Source organism: Lonchura striata, chromosome 7, assembly GCF_050655825.1.
Source record: "Lonchura striata isolate lonStrDom1 chromosome 7, ASM5065582v1, whole genome shotgun sequence".
Taxonomy (NCBI): domain Eukaryota; kingdom Metazoa; phylum Chordata; class Aves; order Passeriformes; family Estrildidae; genus Lonchura; species Lonchura striata.
The window spans coordinates 2,401,368-2,422,024 of record NC_140709.1 but is presented as its reverse complement, the minus strand read 5'-3'; the positions used below and the strand labels follow the sequence as shown (position 1 = coordinate 2,422,024).

At 40.7% G+C, this 20,657-nt stretch overlaps 1 protein-coding gene across 2 annotated transcripts in view; it reads left to right on the top strand.

Moving 5' to 3' along the window:
• Nucleotides 1–20,657, top strand: part of MBD5 (methyl-CpG binding domain protein 5) — a 121,162-nt gene that overhangs the window by 52,868 nt on the left and 47,637 nt on the right. For both annotated transcript variants that reach the window (XM_085584089.1, XM_085584088.1), the window contains exon 3: nucleotides 14,349–14,488. The gene's annotated coding sequence lies outside the window, so the exon portion shown is untranslated. The remainder of the gene's footprint in view (nucleotides 1–14,348; nucleotides 14,489–20,657) is intronic.

Below are 20,657 nucleotides of genomic sequence, written 5' to 3'. Positions count from 1 at the left end.
TTGGATCATTTGGGTGCCCAGCTGGAGCAGGAATTGTTTTGTCTCCCTGCCCACCAACACTGAATGTGAAGCTCAGAGCTGCACACCAAAGCAGCACAGAACCTGAAACATCAAAACTAAACCAGAAGCATCAATATTCGAGTGTTTTGGGAAGAGGGGAGTGTGGCTCATCCATGAGAAAGTCCTTCAAACCAGGAATACTTGTTGGGAAGCCTTTCCTGGAGTGAAGAGAGGAGTGGGGCCCTCACTGGGCATGGTTTGTGTGATTGTGTCTGGCATCTCTGGATCTGCTCCCTGCAGGATTTGATTTCCCACCCCAGACAGGTCCTTTTGCTTTTCTAGGCATCCGAAGGAGAATAAGGAAGGGCTCTGGGGTGACTTTCCAGTTCCTAAAAGGGCTTCAGAAGAGCTGGAGAGCAACTGGGGATAAGGGATGGAGGGTCAGGACACAGGGAATGGCTCCCACTGCCAGAGTGCAGGATGGGTGGGATTTTGGGAAGGAATTCCTGGCTGTGAAGATGGTCAGGCCCTGGCACAGGGTGCCCAGAGCAGCTGTGGCTGCCCCTGGATCCCTGGCAGTGCCCAGGGCCAGGCTGGACAGGAGCACCTGGGACAGTGGGAGGTGTCCCTGCCAGGGCAGGAGTGGCACTGGATGAGCTTCCAAGCCATCCCCTCTGTGACTGCAGGAATTTCAGAAGCCAGCCCAGTGCCTGTTCCCAGCCTTCCTGCAGCTCCCAGGCTATCACCTTTCACAGACCCTGCTCACAGCTCCCTGATCTTGTTTCAGAGCCTGGGACTGACAGGGAGCTCAGCACAGCAGCTTGAAAACTGTTTCCATATTAATGACCCATAACAGTAACAAAGTGCATTTTATATAAAATTACTCCTACCTCTCACCTGGATGATCTTGGAAATCTTTTCCAACTTTAACCATTCTGTGATCTGGACTGAGCTGTTTTCTGTGTTTTATACATACTAAATCCTGCCTAACTGTATTTTTGCTTCTTGTTGTTGCAGTCCATTATTCCTTGTGCACCTCCCTCAGCTGTGCTTGTGCTTCAGCCTTTTCTTGCTCTTCTTGCAGAAAGGAAAAACGATGCCAGTTGGGAAAAGTTTGTGCAAGGCATTTGTGTGGAAATGATCTCCCAACCAGGGAGCTGAGCACAGCCCAGTGTCCTCCTGCTCTGGCTCTGTGGCATAAATTTGATTTAGAAAGTGCTGCATTTGTAGCTGCACTCCTGATGTGTCTTGCTTTGTATCCCCTAAATTACTGATACTCACAATGTGGCAGGTTTTAAACAGAGATTCTTTCAGAGGGTGAAACATTTGTTAAGGTAGGGCTTGTGCTGTCCCAAATAAATAGTTACACACCAAATTCTGAGGGAGAGAAAATGGCATTGCTGTGTATTCAGAGCCTGCACTCCAGGCACGGAGTGACAGAATTCCAGCACGGTCTGTCCTCTCCCACTGTGCAGAAATTCTGGAGGAAGAGCTAAAACCATAAGTGATTTTTGGGTTCAGGTCAGGGGGATTACATTGCTGGCTGGAAGGAAAGAAGGGTCTGGCTTCCTCCTCTGTGATCAATCCCTAAATCCAGAAGGATGTAAGAAGCTGGAAGCAGTTTAGCCCCTCTTGAAAAGTGGGAATAAGGGAAGGGGGGCAAGGAGAGCTTGCAAGGATTACAGCATCTTCCTTCCGTGTTGGAATAGCAGGGCTGTGCTCCTTGGAGTAAATTCTAGCTTAGATTCAAGTTCATGGAATATTTATATGTAAAATAATGGGAAATATTCACTGAAAAGGGAGGGGAAAAACCCAAACCACAATACAAAAGGCTGGTTGGACTGGCACAATGGTAAATTATTTGTTTAGGTGGAAATAAGAATTTATAAACTATGAATTTAGGATTGAACTGTGTGTTCTAGCAGTGAACTAAATGTGATTTAGTGGTGATAAAAAGGTAATTTTAAAGCAGACAGATTGAGGATTGTCCAGCTGGAATTGCTGAATCCTGGAGTCTTTATTCTTCATGGCAGAGCTGAAAAAGCATTTCAGTTACAGAATCACAGACACATCTCTGTAATGACTGAATTTTACTGTTCCATTCCCAAATTGCAGTGCTCCGTTCCTGAATTCCAGTGTCCTATTCCTGAATTTCACTGTTCCATTCTTGCATTTCACTGTTCCATTCCAGAATTTCAGTACTCCATTCCTGAATTTCACTGTCCTATTCCTGAATTTCAGTGTTCCATTCTTGAATTTCAGCGTTCTGTTCCTGAATTTCAGTGTCCTATTCCTGAATTTCAGTGCTCCATTCCTTTATTTCAGTGTTCTATTCCTGAATTTCACTGTTCCATTCCTGCAAGGGCCTCTCATTCCAATTCCTGACCCTTCTGCTTTGCAGACATTTAGGTAACTCTGCATCAAGTTTTGCAAGATGAGCTCTAGGACAGAGATTCTAAACCAGTTAAATTTCTTCTCCACCTGTCCTTGAACTCATCTAGAAACACTGTCAATGCTGAAGCCATCCCTGTTGTTCATTTCCATGATTCTGTAGCTCCCATAAAAGATAAAAAATAAAGATTTTGGAGAAGTATTGAAGGTGTTTCTGATGAGGTTTTCTTGTGAAGGTCTAGAGAAAATAAACACGAATTCTTCTATCAATAGATCTTGCCCTAACATCTACACCTTGATGATTTAAGTTTAATAAATTACTAAATACAGGGTTTGGCCAACCAAAGTAGTGGGACAACCTGTGGCACATCTGGATTTGTCCAAATGGATCTGGAGTTTGTCCTTGTCCACAGCAGTTCAAGGCCTGGCAGTAGAAGAAACCAGAATATTTCTGAAAGCCCAGAAGGCTGAGTTGATGCTTTCAAGACTAGAAAGTAAATAATGCAATAAATCAAAAACCTCATCTGTGCTTCTAAAGAAAATGCACTAAAATAGCTGAAAACCTACAACACCTTCAAGGCACCCTTTGAACATTAGAAAAACTTGTATTTTATCTCCTTTTCACTCAAAGGTGTGGTTTTAGATGCAGAGGGTGCTGATCTCCAGGGCCTGGATGCTTTTTCCTTTTGGCATTTCCTAAGCAGCTAAAAAAAGGGGAGGACCTGCTGGCTGCCTCATTAGGGTGATTTAATTTTTTAACAGCTTTCAGTAGGTGTCACATATGGGACCTCTGGATGGATTCTGACAGGAGTGCAAGATTGAAGGCCTTTGGCTTTGCAGGAACCAAACTGTGTCTTCAGCTGCTGTTGTTTCAGTGGTTCCAGGGATTTGGGGGGTGGGAGCAGAGCTTTCCTCATGTCCCTTAACTCCCCTGGGGTCACCCTGAGCTGTGCTGCTGCCTGGGGGCTCCCCAGGAGGTTTCCCTTCAGTGGGAAGTTCTGTGTGGATATTTGGGAGCAGGACACCAACGTGTGCCTTCACCATGGCCACTGGCAGGGTGTGGGCAGTGATTCCCAAAGCTTCACATCCCAGGTTGTCATGGGAGCATGGAATGGGTTGGGTTGGAAAGGACATTAAATCATCCCAATCCACGGGGCAGAGACATCTCCCACTCTCCCAGGGTGCTCCAAACCCTTCCAGGCTTGGACATTTCCAGGGATCCAGGGATAGCCACAGCTTCTCTGGGAATTCCATCAGCCCCTTCCTATTGTAATGCAGGAGAACCCAATGGGAGGAAATGACCATGTCTGACTCAATTCAGAAGGCTGAATGATTTTTTTATTATAACTATGCTAAAATACATTAATATGCTATATAAAAGGAGGATACTAAAACTACAAACTACTTTCTCTGACTCTCACTCAACTGGTGCCCCTCTCTGAGCCCAGCCCCAGGTGGGTTGGGTTGGCCACCAGCTCAAACAATCCTCACCAGAATCCAACCCAGCATCACCCCAGGGAAACAATTCTCCCAACACATTCCACATGGGAAAAACAAGGAGCAGAAATAGAAATTGTTTTCTCTTTCATTTCTCTCTGTGCACCTCCATGAGATATCCTGAGAGGGAGAGAAATTGTGCTTGCCACACCTCCCCACCCTGCCAGGGAAGATGCCAAGGTGATTTTCCAGGAGGAGTCACCCCTGAGGGAATCACCCTGGGAAAACTCATTAGGTGGTTAAAAGCACTAGGATTTGCTATGTTCCAGAGAGCACTTCCAGAAGGAAGTTTAGGAGCTGATAACTTCCCAATTAACATTCCAGAAAAGCTCTCTGGCATCTCTGGGAATGCACCTGAGCAGAAATATTACTTTTTGCCTAAAAAAAAATAAAAGAATATATTAAATTGTATTGATGTTAAACCAAAAGCTACCAAAAATAAATGGGATGCTTGTTCCTTTTAGTCCCTTCCAAAGAACAAAAGCTAAGCCTAGAGTTAAGTTCTATCCGTGGCACTTTATTAAATTTAAAAAGAGGAAAGAAGACATGTTGGCCCTGTTAGACTTTCCAGTGGTTTGAGAAAGAAAAAGTCACTTTTTAATGGAAAGAGAAAATGAGCCTTGCTTTGAGTGCTGGAAGCCCAACAGTTAAAAACAAGAAATCTTTTACTATTGCAAATCCTGCTCAGTTAAAGGGAACGTGGCAATTCCAAATCATCTGTCCCAGGAAATCAGCACTGGTTTGAAATGTGTACAAACTGAAAACAGTCTATGCCAGAACTCCTTGTGCTAGTGCCAGCTAAAAGCAAGAAAGAAAAGGGGAAAAAAAATCAAATTGATGGGTTTCAAAGCTGATAATTGTGCTTGAGTGCTGTGGCTGTAAATCACTGAGTGGCTTTTCCTTGGATACAACAAGCAGTGCATGTAAATGTTCACGTGTTGCTTTGCAGTAGTACAAAATACCTGAAATCCTCGATTCCAGTTATTAAAATACAACCTGATGCAACATTTCACCATTTGCCTTAACCTGAGATGATTCCATGAATGACAAATACCATAATGCTGAGGGAAATCAAAATTCATGTACAACGTGATGGCAGAATGTGTGACCTTAACTTCAGAGCAGCACAACGTGTTAAATTATCTTGTTGTAGTTCCAAAAAGCTTCATGGATTAAGTTTTTTAGTGTGTTACTCTTGAAGAGTGGGGAATTTTCAAAACAATTTTCAATTCCGTGTGAAGAGACTTTGCAGTTTGGCTCAGCTTCTCCAAAACCATCTCCCAAGCCTCTGCCTGTGTCTGCAATCATTTTGGGCAGAGAAAACCATTGCTCTGCAGGTGTGTTGGATGTTCCTCGGGGTGACTCCGTGCCCCTGGTTACATCCATGGCCCTTCCCAAATCATCTCCTGCTGCTGATGGCACAAAAATTGCAAAGTAAATGTTGAAACAAGATTCTGTTCCTCTTTATTGGTTTTATGTCTTCTGTATTCAGAGAGAGCAGCTGGAAAATGAGCTACAAAAATGGATTTTTATCAAATGTACTGATAGCATTTTATCCAGAGGTGCAGAAATTGTGCAGAATTGTACAGAAATTCAAGGAATTACAGGATGGTTTGGGTTGGGGGGACCTTAAAGCTCATGCCATGGGCAGGGACACCTCCCACTATCCCAGGCAGCTCCAAGCCCCTTCCAGCCTGGCCTTGGGTACTTCCAGGGATCCAGGGAACCCTCACACAGGCCACCACTAATGTTGATTCTTTTGTTAAGGTTGGGATTAAATGGTGAGACAATATTTTTTGTTTGGACTCAGATGTTTATTAGTTTTTATTTATATTACAGTCTCACAGAGTGTGAGCTCTACAGCACAAACTAAAAATGGAGCTGTCTCTCTCTCTCTACAAGGTCTTTTAAGGATAAACTGTTTAATTAAGAAATGACACCTAAATTATTTTTTACTTTTAACTCAATAACTAACTACTTGTGTCTTGTAATGTGGACTTTTTTATCTAATTGCACAATACTACCTAAATCTAGAAAGAAGGTAAAAAAGAAGGACTAGCTTCTGTTCTAAAACCTCCATCTTGCTTTATATGTATTAGTATATTTTAAATCATTAATTCTGAGTTTTCCAACCTTTGATGTCACACACTTCTATCCAATCCCAGTTCTGCCATTCCATTCTGGAACCTTCTCCACGGCCTCAGGTCAGTGCAGAGTTCTCCTGGGGGTCATTGCCTGGCAGCACAGAAATCTGAAATTCTCAGCACCAGGGTTCCAACAGAGGGGCAGCCACAGCCTCTCTGCCCCCTGTGCCAACCTTTGAGACTTTTTTTTGCAAAGCCCAGGCTGCCATTCGTGGTGTGGTTGCAACAAATTTAGAGCTTGCTGTGGGTTTGGGGTTTGGACCAACAATTAATTCAATTGACAGTTAATACAATTAATAAAGCAGAAGGGATGTTTGTGTTGTCACATTAATTGTGCCACAAAATGACGTGGTTACGTCGAGTGGGGAGAACACTGCTGTAAAATATTTTGGTAAATAGGTAAAATAATAGCACTTGATGATAATTTGGAGAATGTGAGAGTACAGTGTTACTTGCAGGTGAATTCATATTTTCTGTATTTTATGTTTCTTTGCACAAATAAACCAAAAGTCTGTTAGGGAAAAACCTTGGTTAAGCTTTTATATTCTTTTTATCTGCTGCCTAAAATACTTGAAGGTGCTGAGGAACAAATTTTTTTACCCTCCTGTGTTCACCATCATGTTCTCACTTGGGCTGACCTGCAACACTAAAAGCCAAATTATTTGGTGTGTCCATCTAAGACATTCTCATGTCTGTTTTAGGATAAACTCTTTATCTTGAGTAAGTTTACACCACTTTGTAGTGAAGCCCTAGTATGCAAAGTGAGCATCTGCCTGCATGAGTAGATTCTTAATTCTGGTGGTTTAGCAGAGGACATGTTTATAGTTCAGAAAATAAATAATTCAGGAGCCTGTTTCTGCTTTGGGTTGAGTCTGTGTAACCTTACTTGAGATTTACTAATTCAGTCCTACTTGGTACCAGTTAACTGTTACCTGCAAGGCCCTGAGTTGAGGAAAGACCTGGGCACTGTTATTTGAAGCTGCTAATGGAAAATACCAATAAGAATAATATAACAAAAACAACAACAACAATAATAATACATTTTATATACCATATACTACATTATATATTATATAACATCTGTATTATGAGGCTGCTGAAATGGATGGTGCCACGGAGCAGGAAACTGAACTGATGTAAAATCTGATCACTAATGATGTTAAAAGAGTCCCAACAGGTGCACAGGTCTCACTTCATGGAAAATTAAAGATGTTCTTACTGGTTTTCAGGCTATCTTGGTATTAGGCAGAAATACCGAGTTATCAAGCAATAATTCTTGTTGTCCAAACGAAATGTTTCCATCTGTTCTCTGCAACTGAGCAGGAGCTAAAATAGGCATTTTCTGTGCTCTGGTGCCATTTACAGAATGGCTTCATTTTGTCTTTATGCTCCAAACCATGTTTTGCTGGCATTCTCTAAGACTTTGGTTGCTCAAATGAAGGTCCTGGTCCTCACACTTGCTGATCACATTCATCCAAAGAGAGGGCAAAAGTACAATTCCAGTTTGAGGTTATTTTAGGTCCCAGTTTTGTTTAGGTTTGGTTGCCACTTTTGAGCATTCACACATTCCAACAAAGCAGATTGAAGTTTTCTCCCCTGGCACAGCACTGCCATCCCTTGAAAGGTGCTTTTAAAATCCCAAGTTCTTTGTCTGTGGAATTACTTTCAGCCTTGAACTTTTTGAAAGTGATGGGACCATTCAGATCCTTTAAATTGGGCTTGATTTGGATCTGTTCAAAAAATAGAGCCCAAAAATACTGAAATACAGGAGAGGCTGATTGGAGGAGCAGCAGCTCACAGGACTTTTAAGGTAAGGAAGACGTTTCTGGGTGAAGCCATGTCCAGACATTGTATTTCTGTTTTCTGGTGTGGAAGACAGATCTCAACACAGATCCCAGTAGAGATCCCAATACTTGGGTGACATTCCCAGTGTTCCTGCCCCTCAAAGTCCTGGCAGATCACATCCAACTACCTGGACCTGGCATGTCCACCTTGTTACACATCACACCGAGGCTGCTGCTCAGAATTTGGGAAGAGTTCTCTCAGAGCTGCCAGGCTGAACTCAGCTTTGCAGTGATGCCTCAGGTTTAGCTTTGATATTTTTCAGGTTCTGTGCTGCTTTGGTGTGCAGCTCTGAGCTTCACATTCAGTGTTGCTGAGCAGGGAGACAAAACAATTCCTGCTCCAGCTGGGCACCCAAATGATCCAAACCTCAGCCCAGGAGCACAAACAGCGTGGGCTGGAGAGAGAAAAACAAGCAGGGTGGGACTGCCTGGGCTGGAGCTGGAATGGGACAATGAACTCCAAGGTGCCAGTGGAGCAGAACTGATCATTTTGTGACCAATCATCCTTTTTTTGGGACCATTTTGGGTCATTTGGGTGCAGCCCTGGCTGGGCTCTGGTGCTGCCCAAGGTGGATCCATGGAGGAGATCAATTTAATAAATCTTTTAATAAATCCCTGTTTATTCTGTGACTCTGTCCAGCTTTGTTCTAGGGCAGAGGCATCAGCAGGAAGCTGAAGGATCCTCACTCTCTGCAATTGAGTAGGAGCTAAAATAAGCATTTTCTGTGCTCTGGTGCCATTTACAGAATGGCTTCATTTTGTCTCTATGCTCCAAACCACATTTTGGTGACATTCTCTAAGACTTTGGTTGCTCAAGTGAAGGTCCTGTTTGGTTGCTGCAGGAGCTCTGGGATGGAGCAGGAATTTTCTCATCTCCCACGTCGGTGTCGCCACAGGATCTGTGTGTCCATCACCTCCAGTCTGATGTAACTCTGTTGGAACCCTGGTCACTGAGAATTTCAGACTTTCTCTGCTAACAGCCACTAACCCCAAGAAAACACTGCATTTAACCTAAAGGCGTTGAAAAACCTTCCAAAATTAAGTAGTAAAACTAAAATTATAAGCATGTCGTTTAAATAGAAATATGTGCTATCACACAGTAGAAAACTTAAAATTTAAAGTTTCAAAATATAGTTATATATAAAAAATAAAAGTTTTAAAACAAAAACTAATCCTTCTTCTTCATAAGTTTAAGTAGCTTTCTATAATTAAATAATAAAGTCTGCATAACAAACCACAAATAATTACGTTAAAAATAAAAATAATTGAAGTATCATTTCTTAATTAAACAATTGATACTTTAAAAACCTTATAAAAATACAACTCCATTTTTTAGTTTGTTAACACAAAATTCTGTAGAACTCACAGTTTATTCAACTATAATATAAATAAAAACTAATAAACGTCTAAATCTTAACAAAAAAAATATCATATCACACATTTGATTCCAATCTTAACAAAAAAAAACAAAAAAAAAACAAAAAAAAACAAAGAAACAAAAAAAAAAAACTAAACCTCAATTCTGGAGGAATTTCAGGTTTTTCTCCCTGTCTCAGACTCTCCTTGGCAGATGGAGTCTCTCATCTGGAAGCTGCCCTTAACTCCTTCCTGCCAGACCTTTGAATTAGGGAAGTTTGCAGGTACAGGAGAGGAAACAAAAGCTTCAGGGGTCAAAAACTTCATTTTTTTATTACGCCTGAAGCCAGAAAGTGTAAAAAAACAGGCTGAGAATGAAGGAACTGGGACACTTTAATTGTGGTTTCTGTGAAGGAGGAAAAATTCAGTCATTAAATTGACATTTTGCAGTTTGCTGTTCTTAGAGCCATATAAAAATTGCAAGGCTGTAATGCTATTAGACTTATATTTTAATGATTAAGTTAATATTACTTTAATTATTTTAATTATTAAATTAATTTTATTTAATTCTTAAGCTAACCTAAGAAAAGCAATTAAAATTGTTCAACTTCTTGTATATTAGGAGTTCCTTTAGCTTAAAAGGGTTTTTTTGGTCATAGAGAAATCATTAATGAAAATTTTCATATAAAATCATGAAATAAGAAAAGCAAATTTTGGTTTAACCAAGTTGTCTGTTGACTGCTACTGAAAGTCTTGTTCTCAGATCCTTTTCCTCTGTGTGCTCTGCTGATATGAAAATCCTTCCATTTAACTTTAAAAATCTGGAATTTAGTTACTCCTGTTGCTGCTTTGCTGTCAAACACCTTGACATTTTAAATCCTTGTTTTTACTATGCTTTTCCCCAGTGACATTTGGTACATTTGTCATTAAGAATATTTAATATTTCTTTTTGGCCTTACTGCTGTTGTGATACATACTTCTACAAATCAGAGAAATATTTTATTATTTAGTTACATACCTTAAAACCAGACTTCATAAAATCTCTCAAAGAATTCTGATAACTCATTCCACTCTGGGCCAAACTTTTCTAGAATTTTCAGCTCTATTTCTGAATAAATAAGATGGGTATTTTTGAAATAGGAGAGCATTTTTCTATAACTATAGACTCAGGAGTGATCCAATGTGAATTTTACTGAACTCACTGGGGAACCATCCATTAACCTGAGCAAGAATAGAATCAGAATTCCAGAGGCTGAATTCTGCTTTAGGAGCCCTGTGCCTGGGGATTCTTCAAATACCTTCCTGATACTTTTATCAATGCATTGGACAATTAGTTGTGCTAATTAATTAGCAGCATCACTTTGGAAGAGCTACCTGGAGGAAGTGGGGTGACAATAACAGAGCAGGCAGGGATGGAACTGGGATGGAATTCCTTCTCTGTGGAAATTCAGTTTGAATTTTCTCAGCCTTTGCAGTTTCAGGATAATTCCCAGAAATCTGAAATTTTCCAGAAATTTCTCTGAATCCAGAGCAAAGTCTCTCTGCTCCTGTGGCAATATCTGCCCTGCAAGAGAGTTTAAAACAATCAAGATTTGCCAGTTATGGAGATTAGTGCCAAGAATTTTGAAGTAAAAAGTAACACAGTTTATTTTATGGTATTTTCTTCGGGGAGGATTTAATTTTAAACAATGGAATAATGTTGTGTCTAAAAGAAGACACTTTACTATGTGATGATAAAGTGTCACGAGGCAAAAATATAAACTGTTGGTGTGCTTTTTGCATGAAATTTCTTCTCTCCTAATGAGTTTGGGGCTTTGGGAGAAGAGATTCTTCTGGAAGTCCAAGTATCCTTTCTTCTCCTCATGCTGTGCGTGTGTTTATCCAGGTATTGTGGAGTTTGTACCTGTAACAAAGAATAAGTTCTGCTTGTGGGGTCAACACAAATATATTTATATGAAATAATTTGAGTTAGGAAATAGAAATGAAGATATTCTGGTGGGTTGAGTTAACTTTTCTTATGGAGGAAGTGTTCCAGTGATGCCTCAGGTTTAGTTTTGATATTTTCCAGGTTCTGTGCTGCTTTGGTGTGCAGCTCTGAGCTCCACATTCAGTGTTGCTGAGCAGGGAGACAAAACAATTCCTGCTCCAGCTGGGCACCCAAATGATCCAAATCTCAGCCCAGGAGCACAAACAGCGTGGGCTGGAGAGAGAAAAACAAGCAGGGTGGGACTGATGGGCTGGAGCTGGAATGGGACAATGAACTGCAAGGTGCCAGTGGAGCAGAATTGATCATTTTGTGACCAATCATCCATTTTTTGGGATCATTTTGGGTCATTTGGGTGCAGCCCTGGCTGGGCTCTGGTGCTGCCCAAGGTGGATCCATGGAGGAGATCAATTTAATAAATCCTTTAATAAATCCCTGTTTATTCTGTGACTCTGCCCAGCCTTGCTCCAGGGCAGCTTCTCAAGGTGTCAGCAGCAGTGTGGAAGCACAGGAGCAGCTGGAGGGGCAGGAGGAAGAAGTGGACACTGGGGTGGGAGACAAACGTGACAATTGTTTCTCTCTCCTGTTGGGTTGTTTCACCAAATGTCTTCACTTTCTGCGGGATATTTGTATTTTGTGTGATAAGGCTGAGGCAGAGACACCGAAAGAGAGAACCTGATCATCCTGGCCCATGGCAGGTGGCCCTGGCCATGGAAGGGGATGGGACTGGATGGGATTTCAGGTCCCTTCCAACCCAAACTTTCTGAGGTTCTGAGATTCAAAAAATTAGTTGTTTGTAAGTATGGAGTAATAACAACTGAATTTTTTACTAACTCATTCATTTGTACTTTTAGCAACATAGGAGAAATAGGAGAACAGACAAATTGTCATTATACAGACCTCAAATTCTTTGTTTATCTTCTCAGCTCTCATCAGTTTCTCAGTTATCTCTATATTAAATTAAAGATCAGTGAAGGAGAAAAGTTGATTACATTTCCATTGTGAGCCAGAAAACAGCAATGCTCGTACACCAGGTATGCAAAGGGGCTGAGGGAAACAAATCAAGTTTTCAAAGTGCTGTGTTACAGATGAATGAAAATAATTTGTAAATTATTCATCAAATTTAATTATGAGATATTTTGAGAAAACCAAAATAAATTGGAACGTGTGATTGTTGGAGAGACCTTTATTCTCCAGCCTTTATGGGTCTAAATCTTGAATATGAACTTCATCAAGATGTGGAGAATGTCCAGACTGCAGGGAGAGATATCAGCTACTCAGGATTTATAGGACTGAAATATTGACTAAACTGATGTCTGATTTTTTTTCCTCTTGCAAATTAAAACTCCTTTTTTTATTTTTCCCGTAACTGGAGACACAAAAAAAAAATAGATAATATCCCTTCTTACATCTTGTGTGCTCAAAGCAGCATCCACTCAAAGGACAGCATTGCCAAACCTTTGAAAAATGTTCCTTATATCTGTATATCACATTTAGAAAGTAAACATGTCAGTACGTTAGCCTTATATATATATATATCACATACCTAAAGGAAATATAGCAGTGTGTTATATTCATAACCATAATCACGTAATTTAAAGAAATGTGATAGTTTGTTGGCCTTCCAGCTGATTTCTGAATTCACTGCTCAGGAAGACCTGCCTGGTTTTTGGTATTTCTTTGGGCTTTCCTGTTTTTCACGTGGTCCGTGGTGTTGTTAGGCAGTCACAGTTCCTTTTGGAAGTTCTGTTCATCTGGCCAACTTGTTGTCGTACACAAGCCCAGGAAAAGGCCATATGTTCCTGCAAAGGTATCCTTGGAAGGTGGGATTGCTGCTTCTTCTTTTCCTTCTGCCATCTGTTCTGCTTTAACTTCATTTTCTCCACATACCGTGTCAAGCAAATATTCAGATAATAGATGGGAATTGTCATCAGTGTGGAAGCAAGATTATCGTTGCCAACAATAGTCAGGTATTCAGATTTTTTTTAGACATTTTCCTTGCTCTTTGACATTGAAACACTCAAAATCTAGAATTAGGAAGCTGTAAATAAATAAACATTATTTTTATTTAAACCACAAATACACAGAGATGTTCCCATGAACACAGAGGAGATCTTCAGCTCTGCAGGCCTCGGGAATAAAAAGAGCAAAGATCCTGGATTTCTCCAAGTGCCTGCTGCTCTTTCCACTTGGAGTTTCTCATTGCTGTCCGTGTGCCACCCCTTGCTGCTCCAGCCCAAGCATTCCTGCAGCCACAGGGATTAGGGAAGGATCTGGGTTAAAACTAATCCAGCAGAAATCCCCAAATCCTGGCCTGATCCAGGAGGGAGCAGAGGGATGAGCTGTACCCTCTGACAGAGTGAGGGACTACACCTCAGGAATTCCTTCCTCAGGAATTCCCTTCAGCTCCAGGAAAATGGAGGAGTGAGGAAAAAAAATGCGAGTTTTCAGGTTTTCTGCTAAGCAGACAGCAGAGCACTGATTTAGGCCAGACCTGGCTTGTGTCTGAATTAGTGAAACTTGAAAATCCTGCGAGCCCTGTGGTTACTCCAAGCATAATCATGGTCAAATAATGTGTATTTTCACCCACTTTTTATGCTGCTTATAGGAATAAAATTAAATACAAGGCCGTGCTGAGACCGAGGTCATGATTTGCCATCACTTGTTCAAGTCACAGAATTCTGCTTGGTTTAGGGGGAAAATCTACAAAGCATTTGGGGAAAAAATCTATAACCTACTTTCAAGGGTTCTAAACTACTTTGGGGGTTTTTATATTAATTTTTAGAAATGTCCATGTGTGTGAGTGTATATAAAAAGAGATGTGTATATAAATAAACAAAACTGGGCGTCTTTTTGCTATTTTAGTTCTCTGAAATTTTGTGGTGGATCCTCTCAAGAATATCTCATTTTGAAGTCCTTTTCTCCATTCTCCAGCTGTGTGGGTTCTGTTTTTACAGCCTTAAATTCACTTCAAGTGTAAAGCAGGGGAGGATATGGCCAGACCTGGACTGTGGGGAACTCTCCTGGTCCTGTGTGCACGGGCAGTGAAGTCAGAGATCCTTCCAGAGGGAATTCAGGAATAATTTCCCTTTCTGCAAATCTCCCTTTAGTACAACATGCCTTTTATTGCAGGAAGAAGAGGCTTTATCGCAACAAAACGGGCAAAAAAACCACAAACACTTGAAGAAACAGCACTTCTCTAATTCTTCCCAAAAAGCTCCCAGAACCACCAAATCCTAAAGGATTACACCCAGCAGTCTTCCTGATTCCAGGTTGGTGAATTCTCTCTTTGCCTCTTTTTCTGACAGCCCAGGGAAGCTGAGGGTTCCCATTCCCTGGAATGTGCCAGGCTGGGCTGGGAGCAGCCTGGGACAGTGGGAGGGGATGGATGGGATTTAAGGTCCCTTCCTATTCCTGTAGTCTTGGAGGTTGTGGGATTTTAGAGAAGTAAGTAGTTGGTTATAGTTTAAAGTAGTTGTAAGTTTGTTTGTTGTTTTTTTTTTTTAAGGTAACATATAACTTTCTAGTCTAAAGTAGTTGTGTTTTTTGTTATAGGGTAATAGATCACCTTCTGGTTTAATGGACAGTTCTTACAAGGTGTATTTTGGTTTTTTACTTAATACTTGCACTTATTTTTAATTTATTGCTATTAGTTATTTTTACTGCATTATGGGTATTTTTACTCCATGGATTTTTTTTTACTTTTGTAATGTCCCAGGCTGGGTTGGACAGGGCTTGGAGCAGCCTGGGATAGAGGGAGGTGTCCCCATGGCAGGGGGGATGGATGGGATTTAAGATCCCCTCCTATTCTTGTAGTCTTGGAGGTTGTGGGATTTTAGAGAAGTAAGTAGTTGGTTATAGTTTAAAGTAGTTGTAAGTTTTTTGGTTAAAAGGTAACATGTAACTTTCTAGTCTAAAGTAGTTGTGATTTTTTTGTTATAAGGTGATATATAACTATCTAGTTTAGTGAGCAGTTGTTACAAGGTGTATTTTGGTTTTTTGCTTACTACTTGCACTTATTTTTAACTTATTGCTATTAGTTATTTTTACTGCATTATGGGTATTTTTACTCCATGGATTTTTTTTTTACTTTTGTAATGTCCCAGGCTGGGTTGGACAGGGCTTGGAGCAGCCTGGGATAGAGGGGACTGTCCCCATGGCAGGGGGGATGGATGGGATTTAAGATCCCTTCCTATTCTTGTACTCTTGAAGGTTGTGGGATTTTAGAGAATTTGTTGGTTATAGTTTAAAGTAGTGATAAGGTTTATTTTGTTACAAAGTAATATATAACTATCTAGTTTAATGAAGAGTTGTTACAAGGTGTAGTTTGGTTTTTTACTTATTACTTGTGCTTATTTTCACTGCATTGTGGATATTTTTACTCAATGAGTTTTTGTTACTTTTGTCCACATACTTTAATTATAACTTCTAAACTCTTAGCTTACTAAATTGTAATTACAATTACTGTAATTGTCCATACAACCACTACATTATAAACCCTTCACCATCTTATCAATAGTTTATCACTTAATTAAGGTATATTTTCTATTACAACTATAGAAATTTAAATTTATTATTTTTCTGCTTAATGTCTTTGTATTGTATTTTTACATCAATCTAAGCTTCTTCTAAGGTTGTAGATCAAATTCTTCAGTGTCTGTGGAATTTTCTGTTTTTCTGATTCCCACTCAAACCAGCCTGGGATTCTCTGATTTCTCTGAAATGAAAGACAATGCAATTAATAAATATATTTTTGTGTGACTTTTTCCCTTAACAAAATAACAAATACTGTAAAGAAAATCAGGCAGAACTGGATGCTCCCAAACAAAAGCTGCTGCTGTTATTTTCCAGCATGGAGCTCATGGCTCTAATTTGGAATTAACTGGTTTGGAGGAGAGTTATGCCACAGAGTAAATAAGAAAAATAATCTGAGAAACAGCCAATAATCAAGTTGTTTGATTTAGAAGAAATGCATTTAAAATCCAGCTAAAGCAAAAAGAAAACTGGCTGACTGCCACCCTCTTTTTTACTCATTTGTGACAGCACCCAATTAAAAAGTTCAGTTTGTTGCTCTTACAGGAATAACAGGTTTTGGCATTTTTCATGTTTGCTCATAAAAAGTATCTTTAATTTTAGATCCTCCAAATACTGCAGTTGTAAGAATATTGTTTGTATCTGGAGAGATTAGATGGGGACAGGATTTTTTTAATCTGTTAGCACAGATTTGTTATGTAAAGAGGAAGCTCACAAAGGAAGGAGACAGCAAAAGGCTCTGAAAAAACAGATGTGTCTCCCTCAGAAATAAAGTCACCACTGGATTCCTGCAACTTTTTTGGGAAGTTTATTGTTAAGGATGTGCATGGAATCAAAAAAAAAACCAAATTCTGCTGTCACTGTCTGTGAGTCCATTTCCATACTCTCAGTACAGATAATTTGATAATGAATTTATTGTTGCTATTTAATTTGGATCAATTAAAAATCAGATTATTCATTTAAATGAATTCTTACGTTGCCTTGCTGTTGATTTCTCGAGGCTCCTTTCCCTGCTCTCCTCCAGTCCTCAGCACTGGCCATGTGATCCAGATTTTTTTAAGCCCTGCTATGACTTTAGGTTTTATTCCTGGGCTCTTCCATCCATCTCTTGGAATTGTTTCCAGTAAATTAGAGTTTTACACTGGTTGCTGTGATTAGCATTCTGTGCTCATAGGGAATTATTCATAAAAATCTCTCTGATCAATACCTTCCGATGTGTTTAAACATTAATGTATGATTTTATATGAAGAATGTTACATCCATAGTGGAATTATGATCTAAAATACATTTTTATGCAAATTCTTTAATGGTAGGTTATACCATCTTTCTATCTGTTTTTGTTACTGTGAAGATAAATTATAATTATATGAATAACCTGCATAAAATGATCATGTTTTGAGATCCTTCCATTCATTAATATCTATATATTCAATAATATCTATGGACTGAATGTTCCTTGCTAATACAGAGTATTAAAAACAGGTAAACCCCATGTAGAGACTAAACATTGGCATTTTCTAGTGCCCCAGTGCTTAAGGAAATGTAAATATGTATTCATAATTTATAGGGTGTCATTTATGAAGTCATATTGGTTGGGGAAGAACTTCACAGAGTTAATAATTTTTATTTTAAATGTGAAAAAAAAAACATTTCTGAAAGGCTCTGCCAGGTTGGCAAATGCAGTTTGAGACAACCAAGAGTCATTAATGCCCATTTTTACAAAATGCTGGGCCCTAATTTTGCACTTAAATTGGGAAGATCAATTGAAAACCCAGTTAAACTGGGGATACTGATGAAATCAGTGAAGCAGAAGTGCAGGTTTTGCTTCTAAACCTGACTGAGATATTTAAATAATCATGGGAAATGCTGTATTTGGTTTCACAGCCAGTGCACTCTGTGACTTCTGTTGTCACAGGGGTTGCACCCCGTTTGTTTGGCTTATCTGAAATTCTTCATTCCCATTTTCTGTCAGGGTTTTCTGTGACAGGAGAAGGTTTTAACAACAACCCAGACCTTCACTGTGCTAACAAATGGCTTTAAAAGAGATTCCAAGGAGGTGATCTGAAAATCAGAACTCGTTCTTCCCATTTGCTGAAGGATTCAAAAATCATCGACGTTGCACTTGAGTTTCATGTAGATTTATTTGGGGAAAAATGTGAAATGCCCAATTCTTGTGAATTTGCTGCCCAGGTGTGCCTGAGCCAGAGTCCTTCAGCTCTGGGATCGGAGGGTTTAAAGTCCCCATGGACCCTTTGGGGTGTGCCTTTGACCTAATGAGCTCCAATCCATCTCACCTCTGCAAGAATCCCAATAACTGACTCCAGTCCTGGGCAGGCTCCAGGCGGTCAGGGGGATTCCAGCAGGGAATCAGAGCTGGGGGCACTGAGCCTCTGGAGCAGCACGGGGAGGGTGGAAAGGGCTCAGGAGCAGGCAGGTGTTAGGGAATCAGGAGCCATTCCATATATTCCCATAGGGAATCAGGAGCCATTCCCTATATTCCCATAGGGAATCAGGAGCCATCCCCTATATTCCCATAGGGAATCAGGAGCCATTCCCTATATTCCCATAGGGAATCAGGAGCCATTCCCTATATTCCCATAGGGAATCAGGAGACATTCCCTATATTCCCATAGGGAATCAGGAGCCATTCCCTATATTCCCATAGGGAGTCACGAGCCATTCCCTATATTCCTATAGGGAATCAGGAGCCATCCCCTGTATTCCCATAGGGAATCAGGAGCCATTCCCTATATTCCCATAGGGAATCAGGAGACATTCCCTATATTCCCATAGGGAATCAGGAGCCATTCCCTATATTCCTATAGGGAATCAGGAGCCATTCCCCATATTCCCATAGGGAATCAGGAGCCATTCCCTATATTCCCATAGGGAGTCACGAGCCATTCCCTATATTCCTATAGGGAATCAGGAGCCATCCCCTATATTCCCATAGGGAATCAGGAGCCATTCCCTATATTCCTATAGGGAATCAGGAGACATTCCCTATATTCCTATAGGGAATCAGGAGCCATTCCATATATTCCCGTAGGGAGTCATGAGCCATTCCCTATATTCCTATAGGGAATCAGGAGCCATTCCCTACATTCCTATATGGACTCATGAGACATTCCCCATATTCCTATAGGGAATCAGGAGCCATTCCATATATTCCCATAGGGAATCAGGAGCCATTCCATATATTCCCATAGGGAATCATGAGACATTCCCTATATTCCCATAGGGAATCAGGAGCCATTCCATATATTCCCGTAGGGAATCAGGAGCCATTCCATATATTCCCATAGGGAATCATGAGACATTCCCTATATTCCTATAGGGAATCAGGAGCCATTCCCTATATTCCCATAGGGAATCAGGAGACATTCCCCATATTCCCATAGGGAATCAGGAGCCATTCCCTATATTCCTATAGGGAGTCATGAGCCATTCCCTATATTCCCATAGGGAATCAGGAGCCATTCCCTATATTCCCATAGGGAATCAGGAGCCATTCCATATATTCCCGTAGGGAATCGGGAGCCATTCCATATATTCCCATAGGGAATCAGGAGACATTCCCTATATTCCTATAGGGAATCAGGAGCCATTCCATATATTCCCATAGGGAATCAGGAGACATTCCCTATATTCCTATAGGGAATCAGGAGCCATTCCATATATTCCCATAGGGAATCAGGAGACATTCCCTATATTCCTATAGGGAGTCAGGAGCCAAGGCCAGCTTGGATGGGGCTTGGAGAAGCTGGACATGGGGAAGGTGTCCCTGCCCGTGGCAGGAGCTGGCATCAGCTGCTCTGTAAGGTCCCTTCCATCCCAAGCTATTGGAATGTGAGCAGGGAAGGGAATGCAGGGGTTCAGTTAAAGCCTTTAGAGAAATTAAGATCTATTAAGCCACATAGATGTGATGTAGAAGTGTAGGTTTAAATAAGTGCAAGTTGTAGTTTGAAGTAGAAATACATTATAAGTGCCTTAAGAAACTGTGTTGGCGAGTAAAGGCCCTAAAGCTTAGTTTAAAGTTCAGTAACTTAGTTCCAGATTTAACAAGAACATAGCAGGACTTTGTTGGGTCTCTGGAACAGATTGAATTATGTACATAAACCAAACCATTCTGGGATTGCATGGTCCAACAGCTTCTGTTCCAACTGGGGATTCACCAGTGTCCTGTACCTGAGCCAAGACTCATTTATAGCTCATCATTTATAGCTCATTATTTATAGCTCATCAGTGGATTCCTGCAACTTTTTGAGGAGTTTATTGTTAGGGATGTGCATGGAATTAAAAAAGCCCCCAAATTCTGTAGTCGCTGTGTGAGTCCATTTCCATACACTCAGTACAGATAATTTTATCATTAATTTATTGTTGCTATTTAATTTTGATCAATTCAAAATCAGATGATTCATTTAAATGAATTCTTACGATGCTTTGCTGTCGAGTTCTCGAGGCCTTTAGAGGAAGCTCCTTTCCTTCTGGTGGTGGGACCTTTGGCTTGGTTTGAAAAGCCAGGTGTCTGCTGAGGAAGGCAGAGCCTCCCTTGGAATGGAAAATGTAAACCCCTTCCCTGCAAATTATTATAATTTTGAAATTAAGGGGCTCTCAGGCAAAGATATGGGAATTGGAATAACAGTTCTTTACTAGGAAAATTTAAAAAAATAGAAATGCTATAGTACAAAAAATAAAATAAAGCACTGACAGGGTCAGCAATGCCCTGTCCCCTGTGTGTCAGGGAGGTGGCTCAGCCCCATCCCAGGGGGGCTCAGCCCTCCTGCAGTGCCAGCTGTGCTTCTGCTGGAGCAGGATCTGCACAAGGGGGGAGTTTTCCTTGGAGCTCCAGGGCTGGGGGAGATGGGCCTGGGCTCCTCTGGGAATGCAGGGGGGAGGAAGCTGCTC